The following is a 23,842-nucleotide window of genomic DNA, read 5'->3' on the forward strand; positions in this document are numbered from 1 at the left end:
CATCTTGCCGTAGATTCCTCTGTCATCTCGCCGGATTTTATCACGACGACTCAATTATTCTCGATGCTCTATGAGATGGGGTATACGGATGTGCTCACCACCATTACAAAAGTTAAGAAGTCCTGTTTACCATCTTAGTGGAATGGTTTGCTTACTCTACTTATTAAGGGTTTGGCAGAAAGAAGTGGTGGATCAGATGGCACCAGCAAGGGTTTCCTGACCCGTCTTTATGGTATTTACAACGGTTTTAATCTTGATTATGGGACGATTATCTGGTCTCAGGTGGTGCAGAGCCTCAATACTTCTACGAGGCATTCTGAAGTATCATGTGGAAGATTTTGGACTCTCATTACGAGAAGGGCGATCAATTCATTGGAAATTCCGGTTATGAAAGATGCTCTGCTTGCGTCTATCGCTACCTTTCATACGAAGAAGATCATTATTTCGGATCCACTCAAGTTCCCTCACAATGGATCTATTCCTGAGACTATGTATCAAGATGTCACAGCCAAGAGTCATGTCATGGCTGATTATCGCAAACTTCCTCCTACGGGACCGCGAGTCCTCTCTGCAGAACAGGAGGCTGCCCTGGATGCTGTGGATAAGCCTAACAATAGAGGGAAAAGGATTTCCAAGAAAGAGCCAACTGAGGAGGGAAAGTCTAAGTCTTCTAGGTCAACAAAGCGAAAGTCTGATGCTGGGGATTCTTCCAAGCCCAAGAAGATCAAAAAGATGGCAAAAATATCAAAGAGTCCTACTCCTCCAAGCTCAGATAATGACGAGGAAAATGAAGAAGAGGAAATTCGTCATGAGTCACCGCTAGGTAACACTCCTCCCCGATCTCCTACCCCAACCGAATCTCCTCATCATAAATTGCCTACTCCACCTCAATCACCGAAACAGACAGTTCTTGTCTCTGTTCCTATTATTCCTCCACCTATCACTTCTCAAGAAACAATTTCTTTACCACCACCACCACCAACTACTACTTCCATTCCTATTTCTACAACTCCATTACTACCTCCCATAATTTCACAATCAACCACTACTACTATTCCTGACCCAAAAGTGGGAGTCGACGTATCTGATACGGGGGCAACTACTGCAACAGAAACTCCAGTCATCAATAAACCTCTTTCACCTACCAACTCAACCGATTCCGGTGCCACTCTCGGTGGAGAGAATGATGAGTTTGACTCTACAGACTTTAGTCCATACCGGCTTCCAACTGATAAATATAATGATGCTCCTATCAACAGCCAACACTTGCAGGGCATTCATGAAAAGCTGGATCGATTGCTTGTAGACAGCAAGGCTTATAGTGGTGTGGTTCTCAAAGCTTTCCTGGAAACTGCCATAGAACAATACACAACTTCAATTGAAAAATCTACTAAAGCCATTGATGAGTCTACTTCTTCCTATAAAAAGGCAACCAATGATGTTACTGAGATTGTTCATACAACTCAGATTTTTCTTGAATCATTGAAAGATCATGCTGATACAAGTGCAGCGAAAGTACAAGCCTCTGTGGAATCATTTTCTAAGTCCCTTCATGAAGAAAGCACCAAGTTTGAAGTTGTGCGTTCATCTATCCAAAACGAGAACACTTCCTTTTTAAGTTTAGTGAATTCTCGTTTTGCCTCTCTTCACGCTGACCTGGCAACCGAAAGTGATCTGAAGGCAGATCTTGCCAAACAAGCATCTACTATTCAAGTCCAGAAGGTGCAGCTAGCCCAAGCTGAAAAAGAAATTTCTTTATTAAAGACAGAACGGGCTGTATTTCAAAGCTGTGCAGGAGATGTAAAGGACATGTTGACCAATCTCCTTGGTGCTCATGATCCCATCCTGACTCTCACCATCAGAAATCATCTCACAACCAAACTGCTTCCTGCCCTTGCAATGCTCCATGAAATGAAGGGTGTTTCTGAGAGGTTCATACCTCCAAAACAAAGGGGAGAAGGTGCCCGTATTGTTCAACCGAAAGTGATTGTAAAGACAGAAGGTGCTTAACCGAAAGTCTCAACCGAACTGAAGGATAATGTAGCTTCAGGTTCTGGTTCACAAACTAAGCGAAAGGAGATCAATGATGACAGTGAAAGTGATATGGAAGAAACAATTGCTGAAGCTCTCCAAAGAAAGAAGAGAGACCGAGAGCTGGATGAAAATTTGAAAGTTGCGAAGGAAGCAGAGGAGAGGGAAAGGAGAAACAAGGAAGTAGAAGAAGCCTTGAATTGTAAAAAGGCCTTGTTTCCCTTATGGACGAAAGAGACACTTATTAATCAAGCTATAGAGTTTCCATCAGTTTATTGGTTGGAACCTGTTGCTTCGTTTGACTGTGATAATTCAAAGGACTCGCAGTTTGACATGCCAATTACAAGGAAGGCGTTCACATTCCATTGTTTTGATTCAACTGCTGAGGTTCCTTTTCCTCATCCTAAGGTTGACCGAGAGCTGATTGACTTCTATTTGAAGTATGGGCAACCGCAGTACTTGACTTGGAGTGCACAGAAGATCATTACAGTCAAGGTACTCAAACCTTCACCTGCTGGGAGATTTATCAATGTCAATTTCAAGATCACTCGTGGTACAGCAAACACAGTGTCGACTATCTCTCTAGCAGACCTTCCTAATCTCAATCCTCATGATTGGATTTTGCTATACAACAATCTGCTCACTAATCCGAAGGAATATGAGCCCATTCTAGAACACTTGAAGAGAATGTTGGCCTCCTATATCCATGAAGTTGCAGCTATGGATCAGGAGATAGCAAAAGTTATGAACAAGAAGCCAACAGTCAAGCCTACACCAAAGCCAGGGGATGTGAACAAGATGAAGATGGGACAAATAGATTCAACACATCTCACTATGCTGTTTACTAAAGGTGAAGCTCACAGATTTTTGTTTGCTCTGGTTGATAAGCACTTATTTTCTACTGACTGCTTGGAGCACATCATCAACATAATACATCGGTGCAAGCAGAATTCAAAGGCTGATAGGAAGAATTTTACAGACATGCTTCGGTGGTACATTACATTTCGCTATCATCTTTTGGCCATCATAACGAAGGTGTTTAAGACTGTGAAGAAGACTTATGTTGTTCAACAAAATTGAGGTTTCGGCTCCAAAGACGCAAAGGGGGAGATTGGTGAGTCCATTTGTGTTGCGTCATGGGCCTTACGTTTTGCATCCGGATTGGGCCTGTCCAACCGTGATTATCTAGATTAGCTAGTAGGGTTATACTATATATATGCATGCATGTATGCATTATACGATGTTGATTATTACGTTCATAACTTTTGTAACCCTAAACACCTCTACAGTAGCAGTTCTTAATCGAGCTCTTCTGAGGTGTTGAAGTTTTAATCATTCGACACATTCAAAGTCATTCTTGTATTCGTATTTACATTCTTAATTGTTTGCTTGCTCAGAATCTAACGATCCTAATAGAACTTTGTTCCAACACACTTGGGTGTACGGCCTGGTGTGTACGGCCATGGAGTGTACGGCCATACACCCCTTGAAGAAGTTGTCAAAAACTGTAGTCCAAGGCTCTATCTTGCATCCCCTCAGTGTTCTTGATCTTGTGCTAGCATAGAACATGAGTTTGAGGCCAAAATGCACTAAACAAGGGGGTATACAGCCACATGAGGTGTGTACGGCCATACACTCCTTGATGATCTTGTTTTGAACAACTTTTAAGGAGGATATCTAGTAAGTAACAAGCATAGGAAGAGGTACTTATGATTTAGAAGCCTTTAGGGGTGTTTAAGGTCCAAAAACTTAGTAGGTGTTCTTGGTGTTCTTGGTGAAAATAAAGAACACTTGAAGATCTAACAAAAGAAGTAATTTCATGGATGAAATCATGGATCTTCACTAGATAGTGTAATGAATCAACAAATCAAAGGAAGTAACACTTACATTCTGAAGACCTAGGTGAAAAATCTGATGATAGTTGAGAGAGAAACGATTTGTTCGCTTAGGAGTGTGAAAAGAGTTGAATGAAGGCTAAGTCTCACATATATACATGAGAGTGTATGGCCAGAAGGGGGGTGTACGGCCGCACACCCAAGTGTACGGCCGTACACTCCTCATGAAGGAGTGTTTGGCCATTTTGAAAAGTGGTGAACTTAGGGAACCCATTTCTAAACCCTAACTTTGAAGGTACTAGGCTTAGAACACTCAACTTGACTCTAAACAATGCTAAAAGATAGCAGAAACGATTCTGACCTTGATTGAATTGAACAGATGTACAAGATAGAAATTTCGGGTTGTCACATCTTGAAGGGTTCACGGCCCAAAGGTGAAGAACACTTGAAGATTTAGGTGTTTTGGTGAGTGTTTGAAGATCCTAGTAAGTTTCTATGAAGTATCAAAGGAAAGGGGTGTTTAGGAGTGAAGGATGGTGAATCTAAGGTGTAAACAAAGGGGGTTTCAAGCATAGACAATAATAGATGTGTTACTAACCTTTTTGGGGATGATATAAGAGTTCTTGGTGGATGATACTTGAAAGATTTTGAGAGAGTTTGCGGCCGTGAACTAGGTTTGCGGCCGTGAACCTCAAGTGTTTGGTTCTCTGGTTCGGGTGCAACCTTCTGATCTCGAGTTAATACTCCCTAACACTCAACCTGTAACATCCCGAAATTCAGGTACATCTATTTAACCCTTCTTCTTTTCCAAGTTGTCAAGTTTAGCCCTTAAAAGTAAAGTTATGGCAAATGAGTACGCTGGGCGTACTGAAGAGTACGTTGCGCGTACTCATGCGCTTGAAATGGACGCGGACCCTTAAAGGTACGCTGGGCGTACCAAGGTTACGCCGGGCGTAACCGGGACAGATGCAAAAACCCTAATATGACTTGAGCACTATAAAAGGAATGATATGGCCTTGACCTCAGCCTCCATTTCAGAGAGTGACACCCTAAAAGAGAGTCCTCCTTCGTTTCTAGCTAGTGTGTGGGTGTTCTAAGCTTCTAAGTGTCATTTCAAGGTGGTGGAAGAGAAGAAGAGGCCATTTTGTAAGCTAGAACTTTGTGGGAAAGAGTAGATCCGAGCTTTTCAGAGGTTGGAGCTTCTTCCTGAGGTAAAAAGCTCAAAACTTGCCTTGTCTTTTGTGTTGTGTGCTTCTTGGACCAATTTCTAGGGTTTTTGGTCCCAGGATGGAGACTTTATGAGCAAATGGTCTCTATTGGCCTAAATCTATCATATTTCAGGACTAGATGAGTTGTATGTTCATAAAAATGCAATCTTGGGCGTAAATATTGAGCCATGCATTAGATTTAGACCTTTGGAGGAGAAAGGAAAGGTGTTAGAGGGTATAGGGACCTTTACAGCCATGCAAAGGCTTAAAGGTTCCGACTTTATGGGATAAGGGGCTTGAGGAGAGTCAGATCTGGAAGTTGAAGAAGTGTCTTAACCGTTTAAGACCAAAATCCATGAATGGCTGAAATTGAGACTTACGATGGGCGTAACTCTCAGTACGCGAAGCGTAAGGTTCCGAGACCCCGATTCTAGATCGCTGGAGTACGCCCCGCGTACTACTTGCTGTTGACTTTTAGGGTTTTGGTCAACATGTGGACTTTTGGGGCAGGGAGGGGTAAAATGGTATTTTACCCTTCTGTGGGATTGTAGAAAGGGATTTAGTCTAGCCTTGAGAGCCATTAATGATTTGAAATAATTACTTTATGTGATTAGGCGGGGCTAGGTCGTTATTTCGAGATTCAGGATTTTCGAGCATGTGAGTTACTAGACATCATACGAGGTGAGTCTTCTCACTATACATTACCTAGAGTGGTATTTATGTGTAGACCAGAGGGTCTTGTATGCTATGTGTATATATGAGATTATGTGCATTGTGTTATATGTATGCTATGTGTTGAACAGACCGGGCCGGAGGGCCCAACAATATAGACCGGACCGAAGGGTCCAATGACACATACTGGACCGAAGGGTCCGACGAGCTATGACAGGACCAGAGGGTCCAACGAGCTACGTGAGACACATCGACCGGAGGGTCGTACTGTAGCCTCGAGTGGCGTATGTGTTGTATGTGGTATTTTGGGGAACTCACTAAGCATTTATGCTTACAGTTGTGGTGATATGTGTTTCAGGTACTAGCGAGGACCGTGGGAAGGCGCCGACATGATTCGTACACATTGAGAGGATTATGTATTTGGAGATCTTGGGATTTGTATTATGATTACATGTGATACATTGGATTACTCTGATATTTTATGAATGAAAGCAGGTTTTTTTTAAAAAAAATGATGAAAAAAATTGTTTTGAAAACTTACGTCGTTACAAGTTGGTATCAGAGCCTTGGTTTGAGGGATTCGGGTGCATCTTTGGATGAATCTGAACTCAAACTGAGGAAATGAGAAAGTTTTTCATAAAATAAATAATTTTTCTAAACGAGTAAAAGATTTTGAGAAAAGCAGAACGGAGCAGTGTGTACGATCAGCCAGCTCCCGAACGGTGATTTCCCAAAATACCCTTACATTATGTGTCATGAGATATGTTATGATATGATATGCATGCTAGAGTTGGCTAGGTATTCATATTAGGACTAGAGTGGCCTAATTTTGTGATGCCTTAGCCTAGGAAGGATTTTTGCTGCTATGTGATGCTTGAGAGTGAGTAGGTAGCAGGGAAGCGCTGATGAGAGGTCTACCGAAGGGTAGCCTATGCCAGTGAGATATAGAGTACTTGTGATCTGGGATCCAAGGAGGAGGACTTAGGGTGAATACTCATGCAGTGTGGACGGTAGTATAGGGCACGTACCACTGAAAACATCGGAGCAGTGCGCACTCTAAGTAAGAATTCTTAGGGTACTAAAGAGCAAGTAGGGTTGAGTATCGAGTGCGAGTATACTTGAGCGAGTCTCTGATTTCTTTTGTGTTGTATTTCAGAGACATCATGGTTGGGACGCACCACCACCGCGGAGGCAGTGGTACCAGTGGTACCAGTGATGAGGAGATTCGTAGGTTGATTCATGAGGAGGTGGCTGCGGCCATTCGAGCTGAGATACCAGAGATGTTCGGGTCTATCAAGACCACGTTGATCGAGACTTTTGATGAGTGGTATGCCGCTCTTACTGAGATTGTTGTTGCTGCGGCCACCACAGTTGTTGCTGCTGCCAGGCCGTAGGGAGGTGACTCGTTGCTGTACCGAGAGTTCAGCAACACGAAGCCACCAGAGTTTGATGGGACGCAGGACCCGATTGCTGCGATGAGGTGGATTTCTGATATCGAGGGATGCTTCTACACCTGCTCGTGTCCAGAGCATCTGAGGGTTCCGTTTGCGCTGAACCAGCTTCGCTTGGGAGCGAAGGGCTGGTGGAAGTTTGTGACGGCAGACTTCACTACGGCAGAGCTGACTGTGGTGACCTGGGAGAGGTTCACCATGATGTTTCGAGATGAGTATGTTCCCCCTGTGGAGAGGGAACGTCTAGCCCATGAGTTCTTGTCCCTCAAGCAGGGAACTGAGTCTGTGACAGTGATTACGAGGATGTTTCATGAGAGGGCGTTGTTTTGCCCTGAGCACGTGTCGACTGAGCAGGCACTTATGAGCCGGTACTTGAGCATACTGAGGAGGGATATCCGTGAGTTCGTGGCGAACTCGTCGTACCGGACATTTTCCGAGCTCCAGGCAAATGCCCGAAAGAGAGAGATCAAGCTGGAGACTCAAGTCAGGGAGGAGGCCGAGTCTCAGAGGAGGGATAGGCGACTGGCACAGGCGCAGCCGGCAGCCAAGCGGGCAAAGCCCGCTGATTCTAGATCTGGGGGTACGAAGGGCCACACTTGCGGGAAGTGCGGCAAGAGCCACGAGGGAGTGTGCAGATCTGGGGTGTGTTACAAATGCGGGAAGGAGGGGCACTATGCGAGGGATTGCCCCAAGGGGTTCACGGTTTGCTTTCATTGCAACCAGACCGGCCATCGGAAGGCCGAGTGCCCACAGCTACTGCAGGGATCAGCGCAGGGATCTTTCGCCAGCAGCTCGAGCTACTGAGACCCGGCCAGTGAAGGCCGAGGCACCGAGGGCTCGCGGGAGAGCTTTCCAGTTGACAGCAGAGGAGGTCCGCGCAGCGCCCGATGTCGTGGCTGGTATGTGTTCTTTCATTTATTTATGCTGAGTTTGAGATATTGTGCTTATATTATGATATGTGTAGGTACTTTTCTTGTGAGTTCTGTACCTGCCTTGGTGTTATTTGACTCGGATGCGAGTCGGTCTTTTGTGTCGATAGCGTTTAGTCAGCACATCAGTATCCAGCGAGAGGCGTTGATTCGACCTCTACGAGTCTCCATAGCTGACGAGCGAACGGTATATGCTACGGATGTAATTCGGGGATGTGTACTCGAGATCTTCAGGGTTGAGTTTCCGATTGATCTGGTCCCGATTGCGATGGGGGACGTATGTGTTATGGTGGGTATGGATTGGTTTAGCCGTTTTGGGGCAGTTATAGACTGCGAGCGACAGTTGGTGACGATACGAGACCCTAGTGGGGGAGTTCTTACGGTGTACGGCGAGGGTACCCGTTCAGGGTCAGCATTCTGTTCGGCTGCTAGAGCGAGGCAGAGTCTACAGCAGGGCTATAGTGGGCTTGTGGCCTATGTGATGGATACACGAGTAGCAGCGGGGAGACCTAGTTCTGTTGATGATGTGTCAATAGTATGTGAGTTCCCGGACGTTTTCCCCGATGAGTTGCCGGGTGTGCCTCCCGAGAGGCACGCGGAGTTTCGCATCGATTTGGTTCCGGGAGCAGCGCCTATCGCCAAGGCGCCCTATCGCCTTGCGCCGCCAGAGATGCAGGAGTTATCCTCGCAGCTTGAGGAGCTGTTGGAGAAGGGGTTTATTCGACCGAGTAGCTCGCCATGGGGTGCGCCGATCCTTTTTGTCAAGAAAAAGGATGGTTCACACCGGATGTGCATTGATTACCGGGAGTTGAATAAGTTGACGGTCAAGAACCATTACCCATTACCGAGGATCGAGGATTTGTTCTATCAGTTGTAGGGAGCATCTTGGTTCTCCAAGATTGATCTGAGGTCTGGATATCATCAGATGAGAGTGCGCGATGAGGATATCCAGAAGACGACGTTCAAGACTTGTTATGGGCATTACGAGTTCGTGGTGATGCCTTTCGGGCTCACCAATGCACCAGCAGCGTTCATGGATCTCATGAATAGGGTGTGTAGACCGATGTTGGATCGTTCGGTGATCGTGTTCATTGACGATATACTGGTGTATTCAAGATCTAGAGAGCAGCACGAGGAGCATCTGAGAGAGATTCTCGGGGTATTGAGGACGGAGAGGCTTTATGCCAAATTCTCCAAGTGTGATTTCTGGTTACGAGAGGTCCAGTTCCTGGGACATCTCGTTAATCAGAATGGGATATTGGTCGATCCGGCCAAGATTGAGGCGGTGATGAGTTGGGAGGTGCCGAGAACCCCCACCGAGATCAGGAGTTTTCTGGGGTTGGCCGGCTACTATAGGAGATTTATTAAAGATTTCTCCAAGATCGCCGTGCCTCTAACCAGGTTGACCCGGAAGGGCGTTACTTTTTCATGGGGTCCGGAGCAGCAGACCTCATTTGAGACACTTCGCCAAAGATTATGCGAAGCCCCGGTGTTAGCCCTCCCGGAAGGGATGGATGATTTTGTGGTGTATTGTGACGCGTCGATATCAGGGTTGGGTGCAGTATTTATGCAGAGAGGACATGTGATAGCGTACGCATCGAGGCAGCTGAAGCCTCATGAGACGAGATATCCCACCCATGATCTGGAGCTGGGGGCAGTGGTGTTCGCCCTCAAGATCTGGCGTCACTATCTGTATGGGGTTCGGTGTACTATATACACGGACCACAAGAGCTTGAAGTATTTGATGGATCAGCCCAACCTGAATATGTGCCACAGGAGACGGTTAGACGTGGTAAAGGATTACGATTGTGAGATCATGTACCACCCGGGCAAGGCTAATGTGGTAGCTGATGCTCTGAGCCGTAGGGCGGAGAGCGCCCCGATACGAGATGTTTGCTTGAGATTGACAATGATGACTCCGATGTTGGACACCATTCGGGGGACACCATTCGGGAGGCCCAGGCAGAGGCCGTGATACCGGAGAACCACAAGAGGGAGCGGGTGATCGGGCAGGTGTCCGAGTTCGTTACTGATAGTCGAGAGCTGATGACCTTTCAAGGTCGGATTTGGGTGCCATATGCAGGTGGGGCACGTACCATTCTGATGGAGGAGGCTCATAGATCGAGGTTCTCGATCCATCCCGGGGCTACGAAGATGTATTTGGACCTGAAGAAAGATTATTGGTGGCCCTGTATGAAGAGGGATGTCGCGTGGTTTGTCGAGAGGTGCTTGACCTGTCGCCAGTTTAAGGCCGAGCACCAGCGTCCGCATGGCAAGTTGCAGCCGCTTAAGCTTCCCCAGTGGAAGTGGGAACAGATTTCCATGGATTTCATCACCAAATTGCCGAGGACCGTGAGGGGTGTTGATGCAATTTGGGTGATCGTCGACCGGCTGACAAAGAGAGCGCATTTTCTTGCTATCAGTGAGGGCTCTTCTGCTGAGAGGTTGGCCGAGTTGTATGTGAGGGAGGTGGTATCGCGGCATGGGGTGCCGATCTCGATTGTGTCAGATCAAGATGTAGGTTTCACTTCCAGGTTCTGGAAGAAATTCCACAAGGAGTTGGGCACGAGGTTGCATTTCAGCACCGCCTACCACCTCCAGACGGACGGACGGAGTGAGCGGACGATTCAGACGCTCGAGGACATGCTTCGAGCATGTGTGTTGGACTTCGGAGGAAGTTAGGACACGTACTTGCCATTGGCTGAGTTTTCCTACAACAACAGCCACCATTCTAGCATTGGTATGCCTCCCTTCGAGTTCTTGTATGGGAGGAGGTGTCGGACTCCCATTTGCTGGGGAGAGGTAGGACATCGTGTGATGGGTAGCACTGAGATAGTGCTGCACACGACAGAGCAGATACAGTAGGTTAGACAGAGGTTGCTGACGGCCCAGAGTCGTCAGAAGAGTTATGCGGATAGACGACGATCCGACCTTGAGTTCCAGGTAGGAGACTTTGTACTCCTGAAAGTATCTCCGTGGAAAGGAGTGATCCGATTCAGGAAGTGGGGAAAGCTGGGGCCCCAGTAGATCGGTCCGTTCAGGGTGACCGCAAGGGTGGGAAAGGTAGCATATCGGTTGGAGCTACCTGAGGAGCTGAGCCAGATTCATGATACCTTCCACGTGTCTCAGTTGAGGAAGTGTATAGCCGACAAGTCGGCGGTGGTACCACTGGAGGATATTCAAGTGGATGCGAGCCTGAATTATGTTGAGAGGCCAATCGCGATTGTGGATCAAAAGGTCAAGGTTTTGAGGAACAAGGAGGTGCCCCTGGTTCAGCTTCAGTGGCAACATCGGAGAGGGTCGGAGCTGACTTGGGAAACAGAGTCAGAGATGCGGGAGTAGCATCCGGAGTTGTTTTCAGCATGAGACTTCGAGGGCGGAGTCTAGTTCTAGTGGGGGAGAAATGTAACATCCCGAAATTCAGGTACATCTATTTAACCCTTCTTCTTTTCCAAGTTGTCAAGTTTAGCCCTTAAAAGGAAAGTTATGGCAAATGAGTACGCTGGGCGTACTGAAGAGTACGCTGTGCGTACTCATGCGCTTGAAATGGACGCGGACCCTTAAAGGTACGCTGGGCATACCAAGGTTACGTCGGGCGTAACCGGGCCAGATGCAAAAACCCTAATATGACTTGAGCACTATAAAAGGAATGTTATGGCCTTGACCTCAGCCTCCATTTCAGTGAGTGACACCCTAAAAGAGAGTCCTCCTTCGTTTCTAGCTAGTGTGTGGGTGTTCTAAGCTTCTAAGTGTCATTTCAAGGTGGTGGAAGAGAAGAAGAGGCCATTTTGGAAGCTAGAAGTTTGTGGGAAAGAGTAGATCCGAGCTTTTCAGAGGTTGGAGCTTCTTCCTGAGGTAAAAAGCTCAAAACGTGCCTTGTCTTTTGTGTTGTGTGCTTCTTGGACCAATTTCTAGGGTTTTTGGTCCCAAGATGGAGACTTTATGAGCAAATGGTCTCCATTGGCCTAGATCTATCATATTTCAGGACTAGATGAATTGTATGTTCATAAAAATGCAATCTTGGGCGTAAATATTGAGTCATGCATTAGATTTAGACCTTTGGAGGAGAAAGGAAAGGTGTTAGAGGGTGTAGGGACCTTTACAGCCATGCAAAGGCTTAAAGGTTTCGACTTTATGGGATAAGAGGCTTAAGGAGAGTCAGATCTGGAAGTTGAAGAAGTGTCTTAACCGTTTAAGACTAAAATCCATGAATGGCTGAAACTGAGACTTACGCTGGGCGTAACTCTCAGTACGCGCAGCGTAAGGGTCCGAGACCCCGATTCTGGATCGTTGGAGTACGCCCCGCGTACAAGAGCTGGTACGCCCCGCGTACTGGTTGCTGTTGACTTTCGTTGACTTTTAGGGTTTTGGTCAACACGTGGACTTTTGGGGCAGGGAGGGGTAAAATGGTCTTTTACCCTTCTGTGGGATTGTAGAAAGGGATTTAGTCTAGCCTTGAGAGTCATTAATGATTTGAAATAATTACTTTATGTGATTAGGCGGGGCTAGGTCGTTATTTCGAGATTCAGGATTTTCGAGCACGTGAGTTACTAGACATCATACGAGGTGAGTCTTCTCACTATACATTACCTAGAGTGGTATTTATGTGTAGACCAGAGGGTCTTGTATGCTATGTGTATATATGAGATTATGTGCATTGTGTTATATGTATGTTATGTGTTGAACAGACCGGGCCGGAGGGCCCAACGATATAGACCGGACCGAAGGGTCCAACGATATAGACTGGACCGAAGGGTCCGACGAGCTATGACAGGACCAGAGGGTCCAACGAGCTACGGGACTGGAGGGTCCCGCTGAGACACATCGACCGGAGGGTCGTACTGTAGCCTCGAGTGGCGTATGTGTTGTATGTGGTATTTTGGGGAACTCACTAAGCATTTATGCTTACAGTTGTGGTGATATGTGTTTCAGGTACTAGCGAGGACCGTGGGAAGGTGCCGGCATGATTCGTACACATTGAGAGGATTATGTATTTGGAGATCTTGGGATTTGTATTATGATTACATGTGATACATTGGATTTCTCTGATATTTTATGAATGAAAGCAGGTTTTTTAAAAAAATGATGAAAAAAATTGTTTTGAAAACTTACGTCATTACACAACCCTTGAGTGTACTAGGCTTAGAGCTCATTAGAATGACCCCTAACAAGGCTAAAAGGCAATAGAATTAAGTCTGACTTTTGGTTGATTCGGTTCACTTTACAAGTTCAAAATTTTTTGGGTTGTCACACCTCCAAATCCATTCCCATAAAACTTTCTTAACCTGAAGGTATTTTTGGATAAATCCCCAAGCATACATATGGAAAAATAACCTATAAAATAAAAATACAATAAATAACATGTAAATTTTCTTCTTTTCTTGAGTCATCAATAATTTGGATCTTTTCTTCATGATATTTCTTGATCTTCATAGCTTTGTAGACTCTTATTCTTTCAACTTTTGCAAAAAATTTTTCTTTTTTCTATTTTTTTTTCTTTTTCTATCAAAACTAAAAATCCTATAAAAACATATGTTTAAGCAAGGGAACTTAACTTCAACCGTTATTGGTTAAAGGTATTGGTCTAAGTGCAATAACTACATAAGCTCTCCCAGATACATTTCTGGTATACGATGCTAAAACAAATAACAAATAATTTAGAGTTTAGGTTTTGAAATTCATAATCAGAAAATTTCATGTTTAAAATGATTTAAATGAGATAATCAGAAATGAATAGCAATCAAATATACCTTCTAGAATCATTTTTACGAATTTTCCGGCAAGATTCACAGTTGATATGGACTGAATCCTTGTCGACGATGAGTTGAAATCGATGTTCGTCGGTGAAGTAAAATATCGCTTTCAGTGAGAGGGTAAAATCGATTCCAGTGAGATGATAGTGTTGAACACAGACGACGTTAATTCACCGTGATCGTTTATTAATTTCAGCTTTACTGAAATGCCCCCTTAACTTCCGTGTTTGGTTAAAATCGATGATACATGAGAAATTGTTTCATATTAGCAAAACATGCTTTTTTTGACATTTTTATTATGAAAATTTGAATTTAAAAGTGGTTAAAGAAGTGGAAAAAAAATGGTTGTTTAAACCACTTTTAAATCTATATTACCATAACACCCTTCAATGTAAACTTATCATCTTTAATTTATTGCTAATAAATTTAATTTCTAAAATACATGTATTTGATTTTTATAAGATAAAATATGTTTTACAATTTTCATAAAATATTTATATTTTCGTGTGTGTGTGTGTGTGTGTGTGTGTATATATATATATATATATATATATATATATATATATATATATATATATATATATATATATATAGAGAGAGAGAGAGATAGGTTCAAATGTGGATCCACATTTATCGTATGGATGTAGGGATCATTCTACACCAAGCAATTCAAAAACATTGATAAATGTATATTAGTAATTATTTTTTTCATTCATGGTAAATTGTTAAATTAATTAATAACCTTTAAATAGAAAATCAATTTTAATTTACACCTAATCTATCTTCATCGACCAACCACTAGAAATGATCAACATTCATCTTCATCCTATAATCGTAGTTCTTTAAAAAAGAAAACTGCTATTCGTTCACTCACTCAATAAAAAAGCACAAATTTATACAAATAAAACCTCAATATCAAGAATTAATTAAAATTCCATTCTTTCAGAATATACCGGCATGAATCAACATTCTTTAAGATTTTCCTTCCAACAGAAACTCAATTCTTACAGAATTCTAAATCCACGTTTCACATTAACTATATTCTTTAAAAATAATAAAAAATATGAACATCGTATGAACTTGAATGCCGTTATTCTATTGTTTTAAGAATACTATGTTCTTCATACATTACCCTTCATTAAAGTCTTCTTGTGCTTGTTGTATTATCTTTGATTGTTGAAGATGAGAAGCATTTTAAAATTCTGATTTGGAAGACTTGGTCGTATGCGATAATTTGGAGAAATCTCATTGTTTTGCCGAGAATAAGCCACATTCCTTGCATGGATATGAATGAAATATAAATGAAATATGTGCTTTTACGCTAATTAAGATTGTAGTTTCTTTTTTGTTTTTAGAAAGCATTTAATTAGAATAGTATTTTACATTTCTACCGTTACTAACCATATTTGTTTATATAGAATTGTATTTTTGTATTTTTTATTTTGATTAAAAATACAAACTACTTCCTTAAATATAGCTTAAATTATAGATTTATATTTATCCCTACATCCACACAATATATACCATCCACATTATAACCTAAACCTCTATATATATATATATATATATATATATATATATATATATATATATATATATATATATATATATATATATATATATATATATATATATATATATTGTTGAAATATAGGAAAGAGAGGATGACCCCATAGGAAATTGCAAATGGAACCTCGGGGTGTTACTAATTTGTCAACCCTTTATTTAATTCAATTGCGTCTGAATTACCTGCTAGTTGGACGTTGACTTAATAAAATATAACCTTCAAAATAGGAGCGTCGATGCGTCTACATCCCTCTAGTCTCTATTCTCTACGATGGTTTGTGATCCGGATCCAACTCGGTTGATTTGCTAGGTTAAAACGGTTTTGAAAAAAATAATAGTTTGGGCAATTTTTTTTTTTTTAAATATTTGGTCATGTTTGCTAAACTAGGTCTTAAGTTAGGTTATTAATAAATTATCTCAAATTTGCTTATAAACTATTATATCATAAAAATAATATATGGTAGGTTATTTTTATAGTTTTATAAAATTATAAGTTATAACTAGCTTGACTACAAAACAATTTATTTTGTTATGGCGTAAATATATTAATTTAGGGTAAAGGACATTAACAAAACTGCCATTTGTAAACGTGTTATTGGTAGGATGTTATATAAAGAAATTTCGAAGTCTGATATATATACCCGATCCTAACATTTCTAAGGCGTTCTGTAAAATTCAAATTGAAACACTATAATTGTTTTTCTTGTAATGTTATTAAGCAAATTCTGTATTTTCAAAATTTAAAACATAAAATTGATAATAAATATCTCGTAGATTCCTTACAAAGCATCGTATAATAGTTTTACTAATAAGTAATAGATTCAAACTACTAAATGCAACGCTCCAAAAAAGAAAAAAAAAAAAAAAAAAAAGCAACGCATTATGATTTTCTATACGTTGATCTTATGAAGTTTATGTAAACAAGTTCATCTTTTATACTCTCATAATTTATGATTTTAAGAAACTTGGTTGTAAAATCAAAACCGAAACATTTACTCTGTATTGAGATATAGTAGATCGCAAATAAGATATTAAAAATTATAGTTTTGAAATGTTTTTTTTTCTGCAGATACAACAATAAAGAAAAAAAAATAATTTTTTATGTTAAACAAGAAACAGTATATAATTTTTTTTAAGAAATTTAATATAATGTCAGTTCTATTATATTTTATTTGTAACTTTTTCGTAACAGTTCAGGTTCGTTGAATAAATCATGTGATTAATAAGCGTTTGTCATTAAATAGGTAATTTTCGGAAACTAAAATATTCCAACGATTAGATATTGAATTATTTTTCTAAAAACAAAATGTAGAACTCTTTTTTCATATGGGCATTAACATTGTTTTTAAGGTTTGTTTTTATTGCGTAGTAGGTCCCTAATCAATTTAAAAAAACCAATATACCCTTATCAATTATTTCGACTGTTTTATTAACTTATTAAAAATATATTTAATAGATATGTGTTGCACTCACCCACCCAACCCTTCATCTCTACTACGACGTGCATCGACCTTCGCAACATGTTCATACCTGGTAACTCTTTCCCTTTCTCAAATATCGATTGCTGGAAACAACACCAACAAACCTGATTTATGGTATCCTCCAGTGTAGGGGTCAATCCATGAAAACCTCATATTGTGTGTATATATATATATATATATATATATATATATATATATATATATATATATATATATATATATATATATATATATATATATATATATATATATATATGGGTAAAGTGAATATACCTAACAATCTTATATAAGCTTAGATACCTAACTCCATAATACTACATCGGTTTGTGTCATATTTAAATTTTAATTGCCCTAAAGTTCTTAAACTTCAACCTCGTAACTTGATTACATCCAAAATCTTTGGACTTTCAATATTATCTTCCTTTTACATCACTTCTTTCTGTCGAATACCTCATGATGGGCTTCATATACTACTGCTACAAATGAAATGATGTAGGAGGAATATAATGGTGAATGTCCAAAATTTTTGAAGTAAATCAAGCTTAGGGATGAAGTTTAAGAACCTTGGTCGATTGCCATGAAAATATAATGCAAAATGACGCAGTATGATGATGTTAGGTACCTAAGCTTATATAAGGTTGTTAGGTATATTCACTTTACCCTATATATATATATATATATATTGGCTCTTCTAATATGTTGAATGCCCAAGATCGTGCACAAACCACCATTTGGATATGCCATCATATCTTTTGTATTTCTCCATGCAGGATTATAATGATATATATTAAACTTAAGACTAAGTCAATCATACATGTGGTTCACGAGAATATATGTTGAGTCTGTCGAGTAGGAATAGAGGAAGATCCTGAATTTTTAGCATAGTTAGTTATATATTCATTTATAAAAGACAAGCATGCTTATCCTCACACACAAACACGCTCACTCACTTACTCTTTCTAGCTCTCCATAACCCTCCATACATACAACTTATACTTTTCATTTTGTTGTTGATAACTAATAAAAGTTCAAGATGCAAAGTGAACTTAGTGACCTAATTTTTATTGTCGGAGAACGTAAAGGATTGAGGGCTTTGCTGGTATATCCTGTGTTCTTGTATTTACATTCACATTAGTTCACTATTTGCATCACTTATACGCCTTATTAAAACATTTTTATACTTGCATACATCTTTATTACATTATAATTGTACTAAAATATTTTATATCATTTTAACTTTTTGAGCACCTTAAGGCGTTTTGGCATATTTGTATATTTACAATATTACCATTATTTTTGTCGCATCTTTCAAACATATTTTTTCTACATCTTAGATTTATTAAAAATTGAGAATGTTCTTTTTACTTAAACCTTTCTAATAAGCACTAGCTTTTTAATTTTACTCTCAAGATCTTTAACATCTTTCAACATCTTCATGGACATAGAAATCTTTTTCTAAAACTTCTATATAAAACATCATACCACACTTAATAATTTGGTTACAAATATATTGATTTGATTTTTGACCAAAACAATTGGCGCTATCAATGGGAAAATTGGTGTTATTATTTAGAAATAATTTATTCTTATGATTGTTCAAAAGCTTTCTTCGACTTTCCATTACTTAAATATTTACAAAAATATGTCGTCTTTACCAAAATCCACATCTAGCACTACTTCGTCTATCTCTGCTGGTTTAAACCTCCCTCTTCCACGTTCTATTAACCCTTCAAAGAAAAATCATGATTCTACAAGAAAGACTACGATTAAATATTTAACTACTCCACCCTTAACTCAAGGAAGTGGGATGACACAGAGAGCACCTATTTTGATATCGAACACAAAGATCATCTCGATGATGCCCAAAATGGAGCAATATATACATGAACAAAGGGAAACTAACACAATGGTGTTCGAACAAATAGAGAAACTAAGCTCAGATACAAGAAGAAATAGACATACTCTATCTTCATCTTTGCAAGATAGGATCTTGAACATTGAAATGAGATATCTTCGAAATGTTATATAGGAGACATCATCCCAATGAAGACCCTGATTGTGATAGATGGTGCTATTCCTAGCACAATATTTAATGTCTCCCAATATCTTGGAGGAATCTTCACTATTCCTCCATATGGAGAAGATATTGGAATGAGTTCAGTCATGGTGAAAGAACTTGGATAGTTGAGAGATATGATTTCAAGTGTCTCGCTTACAATCCAACCTAGTCCAGAAGCTTCTCCCTTTAGTCACATGGTTTGAAGATCAACTTCTCCTGCATGTGACATTGATGTTCTTAAGTGGTTACAAACAAATAACATGAAGATATATAATGGAACCATTGATCCTTAAGAACATATGGCACAATATAGGAAACCTATGGAAGTGTCCAAATTCCTTAAGTATTGGGTTTTTTTATTTAAAATCGTTTTCACAATAACGGTTAAAAGGCCAACGTAACCTTTAAAATCGTGAATAAACTTAAAACATTGTATACCCACCAAGGATCATTTTCCAAAGAATGGAAATATTAAATTAACCATAGGTTGAAAAGAGCTACAACCTTTGAACACTTTGATCATCTTGGGAGGTTGGAAGCTTATGAAGAATGTAGGTGTAGAACTCCATCTTAGTTAGAAACACCAACAATTCTTCAACTTCATTTGGATGCTAGTCCTTCTTTTATATATATATATATATATATATATAAGTTGTTCTTAAGCCTTAAAGACATATACCAAATAAGTATTAAGGAGAAGCAATTAAATCACCCAAAACTAGACAACAAATTGGTAGAGATGGAGAGGAAAATATGCTTAAAACCCACTTATTTGTAGGAGAGAAAAAGGAAGAGAATATATAAGTAAAAATGAGCTACTTATTAGTCATCTCTTCACTTTATATACTAATCCATAACTACCAAGTCAAATCTACTGATTTAAGTAAGGCATTGCCTCTCATGACAAGCATGGTCTAACAAAGGAAAACCAACAAGTATCATACGAGCTATGCCTATGTGTACTTTTGATTTAAGTAAGGCATTGCCTCCCATTTTTACAAGTCAAATCTACTGATTTAAGTAAGGCATTGCCTCCCATTTTTACAACATAAGCATATTATATAGTTCATACCAAACCTAATAATGCCCTTTACAACTGCCTATTTATGTATTTTACCACATCAAAGTATAAAACCCCTTACACTTAAGTCCGACTATGTATCTTAGGTAGTAAGGATATAAAGATAGTACTTTTTTTATCAAATATGACTCATGATATCGATCCATGACATGATCTTGATGGGGGTTAGTCCAATTTATATTAGTATTACTTAATAATTACTCCAAATTATAATTAACTATGAACTTTTAGAATAATTACATTATTCCTGGATTAAACATGTTAATATAGAACACAACAAATATATTTATGAAGATCATATCCTAATATATCAAAACGATATAATAGTTCTTGTCTTAATGTTCCAATATTGAAATACTAAATCCAAATAAAATCTGTGAGAACAATAATTATGATCGATGGATTCTATATTAAATAGTGAAAATTGAATGACAAGAACAAAGATCAAAATAGTGTTGTATGCTTTGATTAGAATAGGTCTAGAAGAGTTCAAAGAAAGAACTTCTCTGTGAGAGATTGGTAGGACGATCAAAACGTTAGCCCTAACTGATACATGCATGCACAATAAATAGGCTAACTCTAGAAAGCAAAACTATGAATGGAAATGCTCAAACCCGTAAATAAGACTATTCTAGCATACACATTTGAAAAAATACGTTTAAACCCAACAGTCTCCCCCTTTGTGTCAAATACCGAAGGAGAACATGATTGTTGTCTTTTATGCACCTTGAATAATTTCGGCATCAAATTCTAAAGGGTGTTTCTGACAACGAGGTACCACTTTATCATGTCTGAGAAACATTCCTAATCAGTAGCGGTGTTGGCTTTACAAGCTTCAGTCAATCCAAGAATAGAGTTCAGAGCAGCGGTGGAGTATAAGTGTTTGTCTCTCAAGAAAAACATGCTTCTTAGAACTTTCTGACCTTCCTTCCGTTGGTACACCACACACCAATTTTCCTTTCAAATTTTACCCAGCTTTAGCTTAAGGAGGTCCTTCGGTTCCTCTTCAGGCTTCAGAACCGACCTTTTCTTCAGAACAGACGTTATTTCTACATCCATTTTGGCAAGTTCATGAATATAGAAAATAAGCATCCTCTTCAGGTGTGCAACGATAAGCTCATAAGTCTTTTCATCTTTTGAAACAATCAAGAACAATGAAATCCAGTCATATAGATTCATGCATGGAAGGTCTGCCAGAGTGATTTCATCTTCGGTATGACTTGCTCCTCGGAATCCTTTAAACTTAATGTTTATGAAGTCTTTTCTCGGAATAGGTGCATAAACCTTCAAAGCAACAATCTTCTGCGAAATCCAAGTCTTGAATTGAGGCTTGACATATTTAAGATAGAAAAAGAAGAGCTTATGATTAACATCATAGTCTGAGAGTGGTGCCTTCTCAATCTTCTCAAAGAATCGAAACAGAAATGCCCTGGGAGTTATAGGAAAATCAAGCTGAGATTCCGTACACTTGTCTACATCAAACGAAACCGAAGGCTCCAGCCAGTGAATTGTAGGGTCGAAATATGTTGTATTCAGTCGAAGTCTATTTAATTGTACTCTTCGTATGTTTTGTTAAGTATTTTGCTAAGGTGTCTTTTGTACGAAGCTTAACGTCTAAGCCTTAGTATTTTTTTGTACTTCCTGTTTCCTATAAATAGGGGCTGAGCATTGAGTAGATAGTAAGAGTTCACCCTTTCTACTATCGTTCTTGTACTCGTGTTCATCGGAAGTAATTGTAACACCCGTCAAAATTAGGTTAATAACAATCACATGTGATTATGTCAATCATGTAATGTGACTTTCTTAAACTAGTAAAGTGACAAACTTACTATGTAATTCGTGATAATGTCTAATACAAGTATGAACTTTTATGATACAACTCAAAGTATACGTCCATACGATTCCAAAAATATAGAGAACGTCTAAATCTAACTTTGCGTGAAGAAGTTATGATAAACCGAACACTATAAAATCTCTATAATAATAGGAATTTAAAATAGACTTAGAATTAGCTATTGGAGTCTAAAAGAAAGTCGTAGTACTCAGAATTAGCTACACGTGCATATAAAGAACGTCAAAAATGGAGTTCGTATGCAAAAGTTATGACCTTCCGAATATGCAGCTGTCTAAGGACATGACACGTGGCAGAAACCCTAGCCGCCTTAAGTCACGACATGAAAATGAAGTTCACGACGTGAAACATGTCCGGGACACTAATCGGGCCTAGAAAACATGTGTTAACTCATGGATGTTCAGGACGTGACCCAAGGTATGCCACGACGTGAAAAGGCCCAAAACAGCCTATCAATAGCGATCAAAGCTCATTCATTCCTTACACATTTTCCTTTCATTCTATCTCGTTTCCGAAGGTCGTTTCCCTTCCCGAGCCTGACAACGACGAGCTTCTGTCCGTTTAGATTCTATAGATCACGCTACTAGGGTGAGTTTCACGGCCCCACTTTCTAATATTTCGGGGGAAAACACATGCTAAATATTGTATATACGTTATTATTATGTCTTTATGATAGTATATTAGTATCAACGTAGATAGTTATAATAACCGGGATATAGTTGTTCTAAATATAATATTTTGAATAAATACAACTATTATCAACTTGTTAGCATGTTATTATACTAATGTAGATCTTGAGTTATTCTTAGGATTCTATATATATTTTGCGTGCGATATAGTTCCAGAGTTATACTCGGAAGTTCTATATGTAATTGATAAGTATGTTGTTATTGTTGGTTTTATGTCAAGATAAAACTAGGTATGTTATATGTCGTTGTTATTGGTTTTATGTCAAGATAAAACCATGTATGTTATATGTTGTTGTTATTGGTTTTATGTTAAGATAAAACCTGGTTTTACCTCAAGTTATAGCTGTTATATTGCCTAAATGTTATGAAGTTAGGAGTACTGTTTAAAAGCATAGTCTAGTAACTTAGGGTTTTAGACATCAAAATGCTTTTGTTGTTAGGACTATAGAACGCCGTCAAAGTCTACATGAGCTACCTCACTCATCAACTAAGATTGGGGATCTTAGTGGAAGTCCTCTGACCTGTAACCATTAATCCTGTGTGAGCGAGGAAGTCGTGTATGAATAAGATACGGGTTGACAACCCCACTCGTGGTTGTTAATTACAACCCAAGACAAGCGAGTGACGATTCGTTCCTTTTATTTGTTATTGTTCCGGCGTCGATGAAGCGCGCGGTATTGTATCTCATGGTAAATCATGAGTGTATTGTTTCTCATGGTAAATCATGAGTGTGTTTTGTCAGAGGTTTTGTTGTCAAGCAGCGGTTACAGACTCATGGTAGCAACTTGTTAGAATCATTATACTTTGTCGTATACAAGTATTAATGTTAAGTATAAGTTTCCCCCTACTTATACCCTAGGTACTACTTGTATATTAAGTAGATAGTTATAACTAATACACATACTCGTATACAATTGAAATAGATTTATACGTAGCGGTTTTACTCGTATAGAATTGAAATAAGATTTATACGTAGTAACTTTCGTTTGTATGGAATTACAAACACTTATATTTATAGTATATGAGACTTATAGGTAAACTACTTATTTGGTAGTAAAAATTTATACCTAGGATATATATACTAAACGTTGGAGAGTCAAAATGATACTTTCAAAACTATACTTTTGAACTTGGAAAATGTATTATTTTATGGAGTCAAAACCAGTGAACTCACCAACTTTATGTTGACGTATTTTTAAATGCATGTGTTTTCAGGAAGTTGATAACTATGATAC

Source organism: Lactuca virosa, chromosome 2, assembly GCF_052849685.1.
Source record: "Lactuca virosa cultivar CGN04683 chromosome 2, Lactuca_virosa_CGN04683_v6, whole genome shotgun sequence".
NCBI lineage: Eukaryota > Viridiplantae > Streptophyta > Magnoliopsida > Asterales > Asteraceae > Lactuca > Lactuca virosa.